General features: G+C 34.8%; 1 pseudogene; it reads left to right on the forward strand.

The window, feature by feature from the left end:
- The first annotated feature begins 4528 nt into the window (after nt 1-4528).
- LOC149529488 (uncharacterized) overlaps nt 4529-12951 on the forward strand; it is a 141048-nt pseudogene continuing 132625 nt past the window's right edge.

Consider the following 12951-nt stretch of genomic DNA (forward strand, 5'->3'; position numbering starts at 1 on the left):
TATCAGTTCTTTCTGAATCTTGTCTCCTTTTAATTACTTGGTTATCTTGATATTGTATAAGTAGAGGCTTGTATAATTGAATGCAATCTAGTTAGGTTGTATATCTATTTATCACTGATGTTAATTCAATGGATTAAGTAAAAGCTTTGGTGAATGTTATAAGGTTGTTGTAGTAGTGGAAAGGATTTTGAATGATGAGTTCTAATAAGAATTGTTGATAAAATTTGTTGTAAGGAAACAAATTAGATCTAAGAATTTGCTATAGACTTTGAACCCGAATGGATTAGGCACTGATCAAAATTTGATCTAGCAGAAAGAGAAATATGTCACAAATGGTTGTCAAAAATGCAACATCAAATCAATTTTTACTTTTATTTCTTGAAGATTTGCAAAGTTGGCCAATACTTGTCTGCATGGAATGTTTTAGCTTCAGTTAGCCACTATTGCTGAGAACACCTAGAGATCTATAGAAGAATTTTTTGTCATATCTATTATATGGGATGTGTTTATCAAGTTATCAAGAATTGTGTATGTATTTGAGGATTTGAGATGAGAATTAGAATGAAACTAAAAATAATCCTCATACAGTTCTCATAGTCTTGAATCATCCCTGAGTATACCCACCCTAGTTTTGCAGAGCCAGAAGAGTCAAAAACCACTCTTGGTTTTGTTGAAGTTGGGCCTTCATTCTTTGTACATGCAATTGTTAATAAGAATTGGCTAGTCTTTAGATTGTGTGAGTACTGTCATTTTGGTATTAAGCATTTTGTTGCTTAGTAGTTTTAAAACACCAACAAAATGGTGACTCTGCTGGGGAGTCTATGAAGAAATTCATTGTTAGAATTATTGGAATCTCTACTATAAATAGCAAGGTCATGAAGTGTTTTCCATTTCTTTGCTGAAGATTCATGTCTCCTAGTAAGGTTTTATCCATTTGAAGTAGTATGTTGTCAGAATTGAATGTAAATTGTGTCCTATGATTGTTATAAGTCTATCTTCAATTAGTTCAATCTTTGCAAGTGTTGTTGAGAAAGTTTTAGAGTCAAGAATCAATTTATAAAGTGAAAATTCTTTTCAAGATGATAATGATCTGCCAGTTTCTCTTACATTGAAAGTTTGGTTCAGATTTGTCCAATGACAAATTATGTTTTATTTCTCACATGAGTGAGTAGCGACTCTCAAATCTCTGTACCAGTTTGTTCCTAGTTAATTTTAGTGCATAGTTTTGAAGGACTCTCAGTTGTATGGATAGACCATAAGCTGTTGATAGTCTCTTGGAAAGGAATTTTAAATTCTTGATAAGTTTTGAAGTGCTATTTACAATCTGTTGTTATAAGAAATTGAAGTGTAAAAATAGATCATAGTTGTGATTTCTTTATTCCTCTTGCAAAGGAGGTGGTGACTCTAAAAAGCTTGATCACGTTACCCCACTTTTCACCATACACAAATTTTACAAAGTGGAAAACGAAGTAATGTTATGTTTTGTCAAGTCGGGTCAATAGGTCTTTCCTCTTTAGATGCTGAGTTTCTCCATCGGGTTTTCATCTTTTTCCTTCTCCCGTGTCACATATAGTTCAGGTGGGTATTTCTTGATTGTTGTGAGCCTTAAAGGGTAGTTTAGAACCATACTTGATGGGGATTCTTGAATTATTCTACCTCAATTGATTTTCTTGCAACTTGTTTGATCTGGAAATAGAGAAATTGAATTGGCCATAAAATAGATTCTGGCTTCTCCTTAGCAGGGTTTTCGCACCCCAAAGGTGAAATTCTGCAAAGACTTGCAAATGCTATTAGCAAGCTTTATTGAAGTAAGGTGAATCATTTTATGAAAAGATCATTCAAATGATGTCATGTTTTCATAGCAAGAATCATTTTGAAGTCTAAAAAATGATCGAAATAATGATTGGAAAAAAATTAGGAAAGAGCTTCTCCGTGGCAGACTCTGAAGTCAAAAATCAATTTTTCGAAGAGGTGTATGTAAAGGAATTAAGAGAGCCATGGGTCCCACCTCTCACTTGTGAAGTCAGTTTTGTGTTTTTCGGAGGCTTACAATAAATTGAATAGGGAAAAAGAAGTAAAACAATGGGCCTGGGTGGAAAACAAAGTTTCTTCTTCTCCATAGTGGGTTTTCGCACACAAAAGGTGAAACTCTGCAGTAATCCATAAATGCTATCTATAAACTGAAAATAAGAAAAGGTAAGCCATACTATGATCAAATCATTCAAAAATTATCAAGTTTCATACCAAAAATTACTAAGAACTCATTAAGATGATCAAGATAAGCATTGTTGAAAAACTCAGATGTAGCTTCTCCTCAAACAAACTTCGAACCAAGAGGTAAATTTTCCGCAAAGGTCTAAATAGAAAGGTAAAGTCACTAGCAGGCCCCATTTTTTGCTTGTGAAGCCTCTTTTATGTTTTTCAAGGGCTTTTAGTAAAGTGCTTAGGGTAGAAAAGGTAAAAATGAAAGCTTAAGAGGAAAATCAGAAATTAACTTCTTCGTCGCGAGTTTTCTACCCTCAAAGGTCATTTTCTGCATTTGAAGAAAAATTGTTCCTGCAAGCGTGGTAAGTATGTGAATTGATTATAGATTATTTTGGGCAAGCAAATAGAAGCAAATCAATGAATTGATAAGGCTTTTGCAAGCATAATTGAGTTAAGAAAATTTTGCCCTAGGAAGTTCTCCATTCTTGTTTTTTCAAAAGATGGATGAAACAAAAAGTAAACTAGTAATTAATGAGAGTTACTGTTGAGCCAACAAAAATAGTGAAAAGATAAAGATAAATCTATTAGAACCTTTACATCCACCAATCCAACAGATTTACCCTTAATTTTTCTCATGTGGCACGATTTATGAAATTCAATAGGCAAATCTAGGGTTATTTTATAAAGAGGGAAGTAACAGATTTTAAAACTACCATTTTACTATTATACCATTATACTGAATAGTGGTTTCAAGTAATTTTCAAAGTTATAGAGTTTTCTTCTTGTATCATCTACAATTGTTCAAATTTTTGAGATCATACATCAAATAAAATGACAACAAGATTTGCAAGTTTTGATGGATTGGGTTAAATTAAGTCAACGTGGTCGACTATCACAGATACTTCATTCTGTTTTTATGATATGCAAGATTTTCAAAGGAGATTAAGAGCAGAGCTAATTCATCCCATAATGAAAAAACTTTGAGGAAGTGGATTAGTAGAAGCAGCTAGGTTTCTTGTAGCAGTACAAGCCCCAAAGTTAATTTTGGAGTACATCAATCATTACAACTTGGATACAAAGCAGATTCTATTGCGTGACCAAACAGTATTGATTTCAATTAATCATCAAGAAGTAGTGAATTTCTTACGAATTCAAAAATGGGAGGAGTTCTCTGATTTAATGATGAGTGGAGCCATGTCTGAGTACTCTTTGAAGAAGATGGTTTGGAGGAGGGCGATCATGTAGTCTTGGTTTCAAAAGCCAAGGGGAGCTAAGAGTAAAGTCCCTAAAACTCTTTTCAACACAGACCTCAAACTAGATATTATTGACATTTTGGTTTTGTTGCATCGACTCAAAGGTGAGGTAGAAGCTTTTAATTTTGTAGAGCAGTACTTGTTTTTGGTGCAAGCTATTTGCTCAGACACACAGTATATTGACTGGGCATATGAGGTTAGTGAGCATATTTCTAGGGCTTTGAGTGCAACCAAGTTTTATAATTCATTTTATATGTCCTCTTTCTTGATATACATGTTGGCTTCTCTTCAATTGTGGCCAGGACTCCCTAGAATTGAGAATTTTCCTAAAACTGTAAAAGGTAATCAATTTTATCCATACTGTGCAATTATAGAATAGTTATGTAGAATACATTTAGGTAAATGATGCATTCACCATGAGGATTTGTAGGGAGCTCCAAGGATGTCTAGAGCAAAGATTCAGTTTGGAAGCGATGGCAACCATCAGTCAATTTGGCAGTTATTTTATTCAATTCTCATCATTTTCTTATTTGCTTCTTGCAGCATTTGATGGATTTCCACTGAAGCTGCCTAAGCATCTAGATGATATGATCATGCTCATGGAGATAGTGAGGCAAGAAATCCAAGTGAACATGTTGAGCACCAGCTTGAGGAAGAAAGGGTATGAATTCCCTATAAAAGTTGGAGCATACAGTTGTGAAACTAGATCAGATGCAAAGAATATACTCAAAGCATTTGAGAGTAAATACAAATTGGAAGAGTATGAAGCAGTAAGGCCCTTGTTTGATCCTAATGGATATGCTAGAGATGTGCTCCAAATTGGAAGCATAATCAAACATATGACAACCATGGAGGATTATTGGGCCAATTGTAAAAATGAACTAGAGAGTTGAGATCATGCCTTTGCCAGATTTACAAGTGATCAGGTAAAGACATATGGTATAAATTTAGATGTGGAGGGATTGGAAGATGATGGTCAAAATATGTATAGTAATACATATTTGACTAAGTTAAGGAATACTCCTATTAGTTCTAAACCATATGTTGACATAGAAGAAGACTTCGATGTCATGGTGGCAAGAATTATCAAAAGGACTGGGAAGTGGATTGAGTGGATAGCTAAGAAAAGCTGGAGCAAGAGCAAAACTACTCAAGCTTCTCTAGCTGCAGCTACTCCTGCTTCATCTCAAAGTGCCACACCTAGTGCTACTACTGCACCTACTCAAGGCCTAGCTCAATCTGTAGGCAGAGGTGATCAACCCCCAGAGAAGAATGTCCCAATAGTCCCAACCTGTCAAGGTGGATCACTACCAGTCATTGGAGCTCAAGCTAAAGCTAAAAAAGAAATGGAAGAACAAAAAGATGGATCTCCTGCTCCAGTCTCACCTCCACATGCCACTCTACCCCCATCTCCTCAACCTTCTCCAAATTCATCTCCTCATGTCACCCCTGGCTTATCCCCTCTTCATAGCCTTACTCCATTTTTAAGTGCTCCTGTTCTTAAGCTCACTGGTTCCCCTATTCAAATAGTAGAGATTGGAGATGATAAAAGTAGTAGTAGTGAATCCACTGAGTCTGATGAAGTTGCGAAGAGAACTCAAGAAGAAGGGAAAGCTTCAAGTTCATCTCGGCTTCTTTCTCAAGATTCAAAGAACCTCTTTTCTGTAGCTACAGTGACAATGAATCCAATAAAGAGGAAAATGTTCAACATTGAATCACTTGGAACAACCTCCAAAGTGATTAGTACACAGTCTTGGCTCGAGGATACTTTGGAAAGAAGAGGAAAAGAAAAGATGAAAGTGTTCCTTCAAAATATGTTGTATCTCAAGTGGTTTGCTTAGGATCTCCCATAGTGAAAGCTAAAAAGTAGAAGACCTTGTCAATTTCGGGACAAGATCCAGAAATAGGGCACTTAACTCTGGAGGTAGAAAAACCAAACAACGCAGGGAGAATTGAAGATATGACACCAGAGGATTTTACTCTACATTCAATTGATCTCGAGGAAGCTAGGCATGATACAAAAGTGGGCCTATGGAGATCAAGTAATGAGATGATAGAAGAACAATTGGAGAACCTCACATTGTCAAAAATTAGGATGAAAGCGAAGATTGAAGAATTGAAAAGATTTATTAGGCAACTAGTTGTTCCATTGGCAACCATTATTGGCATACTTTCTACTAAGAATCTTACTATAGAAGAAGTGCAAGCCTTCATCTCAAAGCTCCAAAAAGATAGACATTTTTTCCAGATTAGAAGAGAATGGATTGAGAAGCTCAATATAGATGGAGCCATTCTAATTGATCAAATTGGAAATGTTATCCTTCGGTTAGAAATTGATAAGGATAATATCACTTATAATCACAACACTTTGGCTGCAAAAAAGGCAAGGTGTGACGAATGCATTTCTCTCCTAAATATGGTCATCCAAATGAAGTAAAAAGAGGTAGTTGAAGTGAATATTCTAAAGAAGGGGACTGAGCCTCTATTTGAATGGCTTCAAAACATGTAATTCAAGCAAGAGATGATTCAAGAGGTAGAGGAAGGACTCAAAGAAACAAAAGAAAAGGTGAAGAAGATCCAAGATAGAGAATTTGAGCTCATGTGAGGATTACACACTAATCCACAAAATAGTGGGTAGGGAAAGGCTCTCATTGGGGTGGAAGTAATGAAAAATAACTTCTCCACATACTTGAGTAATCTATCTGGGATGGCTTCAAGTGGTCAAAACAGAGTGGTAGAGTTGCAGACGCTTGGTGGATATGTACATGTGGCTTCTGAAGAGTTGACAAGTCAACTAAATGTAGTAAAGGAGTTGGCTTGAGAGCATTCAAAGTGGCTCTTAAGATTCACCAATGTACATGTGCCTAGTCATGAAGAAATGATCCCAATTATAGTGGCTGCCAGAACATATAGGGCAAAAATTGAAAAGGGAAAGAAATATAAGTGATTTATTTAATACTCCCTTTCTGTTCCCTGATATAAATTTTGCAAATTTTGTAGATTTTTATAATTTGAAAAACTAGCATCTTGCCATTTGTCATATTCAAAAGATGAACCAATTAAAATTCCTATTATAATGGTCATCTCTCAACCCTATATGTATGAAGTTGAATGATTAATCAAAGGTCGGCAAAATTTTTGTGTGAAGTAATATTTTTTGCAGAGACAATTGAATGACACTTCATTTCAATCATTTTCCATTCTAGTAGGTATTGTGATTAGTTAGTATTTCCTTTCTATGTTACAGAGAACTAAGAAAGAACAAAATTTCATTCCCTCTGTTTTATAGAACACAAATGAATGTAATAAGTATTGTTACAATTCATTCGATGAAAGGATGTTGTTAGTTTCTCTTTTTCCAATTCATTAGTTGTAGTTTAGATTTGATTTTCAACATATTTTAGTTTTGTGCAAGTGGATTTATGAATTTAGAAGAAATGTGGATATGTGAATCCATTTCAGTATTGTGAGGTATTCTTTCCTGAATTAAGTTCTAGTTAGGCTTAATTTGGTTTGCCTCTTCTGCTCTTGGGTTAAGAGCACATCCCAATTAGATAAGTAGGAGCAAACATAATTCATTGAGTATCATTCATATAGGAGGTGTACCTACCAATTTAGAGAAAATCTAGTAACTATAAAATAGTTTTTCAACTATTGTGAATAGATATTGTTCATAATCCAGGCATTGAGAGTCATATTTTCATAGAAAATAAAAGAACAAATCTATTTACCAATAGATCAGTGGTGTGAAGAATTCAAATCAACATCAGGCCAATCAACATATTAGTGATTTCATAAAACAACACTAAAAGGTATTCTCATTTTCATGTATTTTCTTTTCATGAAAATTGATTGGGAAAAGTGTGTTCTTCGTCAAGTGAGGTTTCAACACTAAGAAGAGGAGAATGATTTGATAAGTTTTATACACTTCATTAGATCAAGTTTTAGTTGGTTGTTTTTAAGTTTTTGAAGTGTGTTTAAAGTTCATGTGTAGAAGGGTATAGATCTACTACAAATTATAAATTACAAGTTATTATAGATGAATGAGGTTAAAATTTTTGAATAATGTCAAGATTCAGTTCACCTAGGATGTAGCTAGTTAGTGAAGTTCCTAGATCCATTTCTATGAAGCAGTATATGCCATTAAATTTTAATGGTATTCATGGTTTCCCAAATACTATGCCTTGTAACCTTAGAAAGTATTTGCCTAAGTTTGGTGGGAACCATGAAAGGTCAGCTAACCATCATGTTCAATTATTCAATGACTTGGTTGGTGATTTTGAAATTGCTCATGAAGATGTTCAGATGAAGTTGTTTGTTCAGACTTTAGAAGATGATGCTAGGGATTGGTTTTCATTTTTACTAGCATGTTCAATTTCATCCTAGGATGAATTACTATTAGCCTTCATGATGCAGTTCAGAGAAAGAGTAAGCATCTCTGATTATTTGGATAAGTTTTTGAATATCCAAGTCAGGAATGGTGAGTTAGTTCTTGAATTTAATATCAGATTTGCAAATGTTTTAAATGAAATTCTTGAAACTTACAAGCTGGATGATCAAATGTGTTTAGTGGTTTATCTTGGTGCATTTAATAAGAAGATGAGCTATCTATTGAGAGATAAAGAACCTAAAACTTTGCATTAAGCATTCATGATAGCGATAGAGATTGAGAATAACATAAAATATGGCTTAGCCTGGAGTCACTTCTCTAAAAATATTTTCCAGCAAGATGAGGTGCAAAGAACAAATCAATGTCATATAGAATGTTTAATTTCATATCAAAAAATAAGTACCCCTGCTATTGTAAATAGTTTTGTTGAAGATTCGGCAATAAAAACATGTGAACATGAAATCTCTTTGTTGCAAAGAAGAAATGATTCCATTCATGCTGAATTGAATGCACATGTTTATGGTATTACAATAGTGAATGATAGAGTTGATTCACTTGATGAGTTATGCATGCAAGATATAAATCCAGTCATTCATTTTCCCATTGATGATTTGCCTTGTGTTGAAAACATGATGAATCATGAAGAGGAAAGGTATTTATCTCAGTATGAGGATGAAGAACCTAGAAGTGATGTATCAAGTGATAAAGATGAAATTGCTGATCCAACATATTGTGAAGAAGCATCATGTGAAGACAATGGCGAGACTTGTTGCACAAGTCAAGAAGAGGATTGTGATAACTTACATATTCATCTTCATGTGAATCAGATGCTGATTGGGAAGAAGAAAGTAATAACGAGAGTGAGTATTCTCTTGCTAGTAAAGGTATGAGTAATGTTCCTAAATCTGAAAGTGAAGTCTCATTTCAAAGTTATACAAGTCAGCTAGATGTTGAAAGTGGTGAAGAAGATTTGTCTACACAATATGAAGACAAAGAGGTTATCCATAAAGATAGATTACCTAATTGTGTAGAAGAGTGTCTTGAGGATGAGTGTAGTGATGATCAGTATATGATTGATCTTGAGATTAATGCATTAGCACCTATTGATAAAATAAAAGATGATTTACTTGCAAGACATTTGAATCACCTACATGAAGACAGTGAAAATAACTTTGATTTATATTCTACATGCTTTGTTGATGGAATAGAAAGTGAGTCCACATGTAGTTCTAATTTTTCTTCACATTCTGAAAGTCTCCATGAAGATAAGATGGGTAATGGTTTTAAAGTATATACTAATGCTTTATATGATGAGAATCCTGATGATGATCAACCCATTTTTTGTCAAAATGTTCAAAGAGGGTCATTGCATGGAGTTACCAATCCTCTTTTTGAAGAACACATGGACGGTTCAGACTTAGTTAAGGGTGATTTTGATAATGATAGTTTATCCTATTGTTGTAAGAGATCAGAATGTTCTTCTTTTGAGTTTGATAGTGAAACTAATGATTATGCTGCATCTGATGAGATAGATGACAAGGTGTTGGATGGAGTTTTTTTTTTAAATCAGTATGCATCTTGCAATGAGTTTTATGATGAACTCTCTGATGTGAAGCCTAATCTGTTCATTGATTATGAAGAACCATTTGAAGATTGTGGATTAGCTTTAGATTCTGACATTGATGACATGTGTGAATACAAGTCAAAGTGCTTGTTTGAATATCATCCGGTTATGCATAAGGATACACATTTTCAAGGTATGTGTGATCCCTTTCCCCAAGTTGAATATGAAGCCTCCATATTCGAGAATGATAGCATGCATGAGTCATTAAATGAAGAGGGTTTTCACTTTTAGTTTGATATGTTTAAGCATGCTAATCAGAACTTTCATGATGAGCAAATGGTTGAAGATGAAGTAAGTTTCTATATGCATTGTGAAAGCCAGGATGTTGATTTTGTTTTGCCAAGTGATTTGTTATATGATGATAATATGATTGGTGAAACTGATAGGAGAAGAATTTTCAGTTTACCTCATGAAAGTTCAGATGAGAATTATGTTTATGATAGAGGTAAATAGTTTTTTTGAAGTTCGGTGGCCCGGGGCCATCGTGTGTACATAATCATAGTAGTTGTAGTTGTTTCCTGCTTTCAATAAAGCTTTTCAATAGAGAAAGTTTTTGCTATTTTGAGGGTGGTTGCTTCTCCCAGAGATCTAAATCCTTGCCATGATCACAAGGGACATGCATCCCTAGACAGAACCACTATGGGGACTAAAAATTGCATGATTCATTTTTAGTCACATTTTAAAATTTTGAGAAATCAAGCCCCATAAATGCTTGTGTACTTGGTTGTACTTGTAAAGCCTCAGATGTGTTTAATGTTTCTAACACCTTTCACTTTGTCTACCTAAGTGTTCCATGATGATAAAATGCCATTCCTAGTCATTCCATAAGATCTCATTTTGAGCAATTGTAAAATTTGTATTTTCACCTTAAGTGTCAAACAACGACAGGAGGCTGTGTTTTCTATTGAATATCTCGCACCCAAAATTTTTTCATGACTTACCACTTTGGGAATGTCTAATGTCCATACCCAAGAACCTATGTTTCATATTTTCAGTCATTTTGAGTTTATTTGACTAGGTTTTGAATCCCTCAAAGTTGGTCGGTTTAATGTTTTCATGCTAATGCACTTTGCACATAATTCTGGGAAGCCCTATTTGATGTGCTATAACTTTTGACCAATTGATTGAAATGTTACAATTCCTTTTGTGTTGTATTTAAGAGGTCAGAGACTTGTTATGTTTCAAGTTTTAGCTTATGATGAATCCATTTGATCAGTTTTCAAATGTGATTCCAAACACAATTTCTATCTTTTACTGGTGTCAGTATTTGCAGATTGTTTGGTAGCCCTGTTCTTGATGTCATAACTTGAAATCTATGATAGGTGAGGTCAAATGGATTGTACCACTATGTTGTACTCTAAAAATACTTTAAGTGTGTCAGTCTGCAAATCTTGACAAATCCATTTGCACACTTTTCTAGATAAATTCCATTCGCAAAAAATGTTTTTTGTCAGTGTTTTGAGTTTACAAATTCCATGTAGCCCACTTTGACCACTTGTCAAATATCTCATGTTATTCTTCATGAGCCCAAATCATAGATCCATAATGTTCTCATGATAGAGAACCAATGTCCCAATTTTCATTTCCCCATGTGCTCATTTGCCTAGTTTTCGAGCTGAATCCAAACCCAGTTTATCATTTTCTGACATGTTTTCTTGTAGGTAATTCTAAGTAAGCAACTTTGGTAGTCAATATCTTTTGATCTCAAATTCCTCATGAGACAAGATTTGACAGGGTAGGAATATGAGGAACAAAGGTTCAGTACTATTGATCTCAGAGCCTATTTATCTGTCTTGGTCAATTTTTAAAGCTAGCCGAGAGGCCTTGTTAGCAAAAAGTCAAAAGTTGCAGATAAGTGACGAAATGAGTTAAAATGATGTCTCAGTGATGGATTTTGATTCAAATTATTATCAAATGTTCAGTGTATCAGTTTGAGACTTCAGTCATTTGAAAACAATTTTTTTTTTAGTTGGACCCACTTTGGGGTCTGACTGATTCCATCAAATGAATGGGAGCTATACAAGGACTATATATTTGAGAGTTACCAAGACGTATATAGGAAAAGTTGGAAACATTTTCCTATAGTTGAAAGGAGCCTAAAATTGTTAACAAGCACTGCTAGCAATCCCAAGGTGATTTATGGCTAAGTTATGGAGTAGGGATTGGGTTCATGGTCATGATTTCCACTGGATGAAAAAAAAACAAGAAGACAAAAGGCTTCAAGAGACTTGTCAAATTTGCAAAATTCTCTGAGCCCCCTAAATACAAGTTAGAAGCATCCAAGAATTTGACACCAGGGTAAGGCACAAATAATTCAATTGCTTTGGATTATGGGATGGATGAACTAATGGATGGAAATCAGCTAGTCTCCTCTATATCACCTACTTAGTCTAAAGATTATAAAATTCCCTGCAAAGAAGTGTTTCCCAAAGAATCTAGAGTTTGTATTCCTAAGATCGTGGATGATTTGCTATCCCTTGCACAAATTTTTTTTATGGGATTATGAGAAACTATCTAGCAAAGGTGTCTCAAATCTTTTTAAAGTTCAGATCTTTGGTATATCAAAAGAGTCTGAATTCAACATCATCTCCAGCAACAAAAAAAGATGAAACCCACCTGCACAAGAAGCAAATGATGCCATAATAAGGAGCTCTGCCCATGTCTAAGAGATGAAGGGATCTCAAGCTGAAAAGAGCCAGTCAATCACGTAGTCAAAAATGCAAAGAAATTCCACACACAAATGAAGCAGCTGGGAACTCACATTCTGGAAAAAGCCATTGTGTAAAAGTAAAAACCCACACTATGAAAGAAAAGTGCAGGGAGGAATCTACCATTATAACAAGAAATCCCAACTAAAAGTAAACCATGCTATTGTAAAACACAAGTGTTTAAAAGGATCCACGAAGGAACTTTTAAAAAGAGGGCCACAACATGAGTGGGAGGCAGTGCTGAGGGTAAGACATAGAAAATAACCCATGCATGAAAATTGTAGTCAATAAAATATAAAGTCTACGCTAGATGTAGAATTCCATGCATGAATAAAACAGGGGGATACCAGTCAAAGTGCAAGAAGCAGATCCAAGAATCGGTAGTCAAGAAGCAAAGCCTCACATAAATAATAGAGAAGGTAGGGGACAACTTCATGGTATGAAGATCATGCAATAAGAAAAGGAGGTCAAACATATGTTTTAAGAAAGCCTCACAGCTTGAGTATAAAGAGCCATAGCTTTAAGTTAGAACTCATGAAAAGTTAACAAAGATCCAATCCAGTCAAAGATAATAAAACAAATAGTAGCTAGTAGAGAACAAAGGAAGTAGCTTCATGCAATACGAAGAGGACATCAGAAAGTAGAATCCATAGGTGGATGATTGGAATAGGGCCATTTTCAGTAGTGCCCTCGATTGCTAGTTTGAGGTTCCCCTTTCGAGATTGCATAAATGGTTTGATTTTTTCCCACGCATAGAAGAAGCAAAGGTGG

The sequence above is a fragment of the Cupressus sempervirens genome, chromosome 11 (genome assembly GCF_028749045.1).
Source record: "Cupressus sempervirens isolate cs-2001-9-10 chromosome 11, ASM2874904v1, whole genome shotgun sequence".
NCBI classification, from domain to species: domain Eukaryota; kingdom Viridiplantae; phylum Streptophyta; class Pinopsida; order Cupressales; family Cupressaceae; genus Cupressus; species Cupressus sempervirens.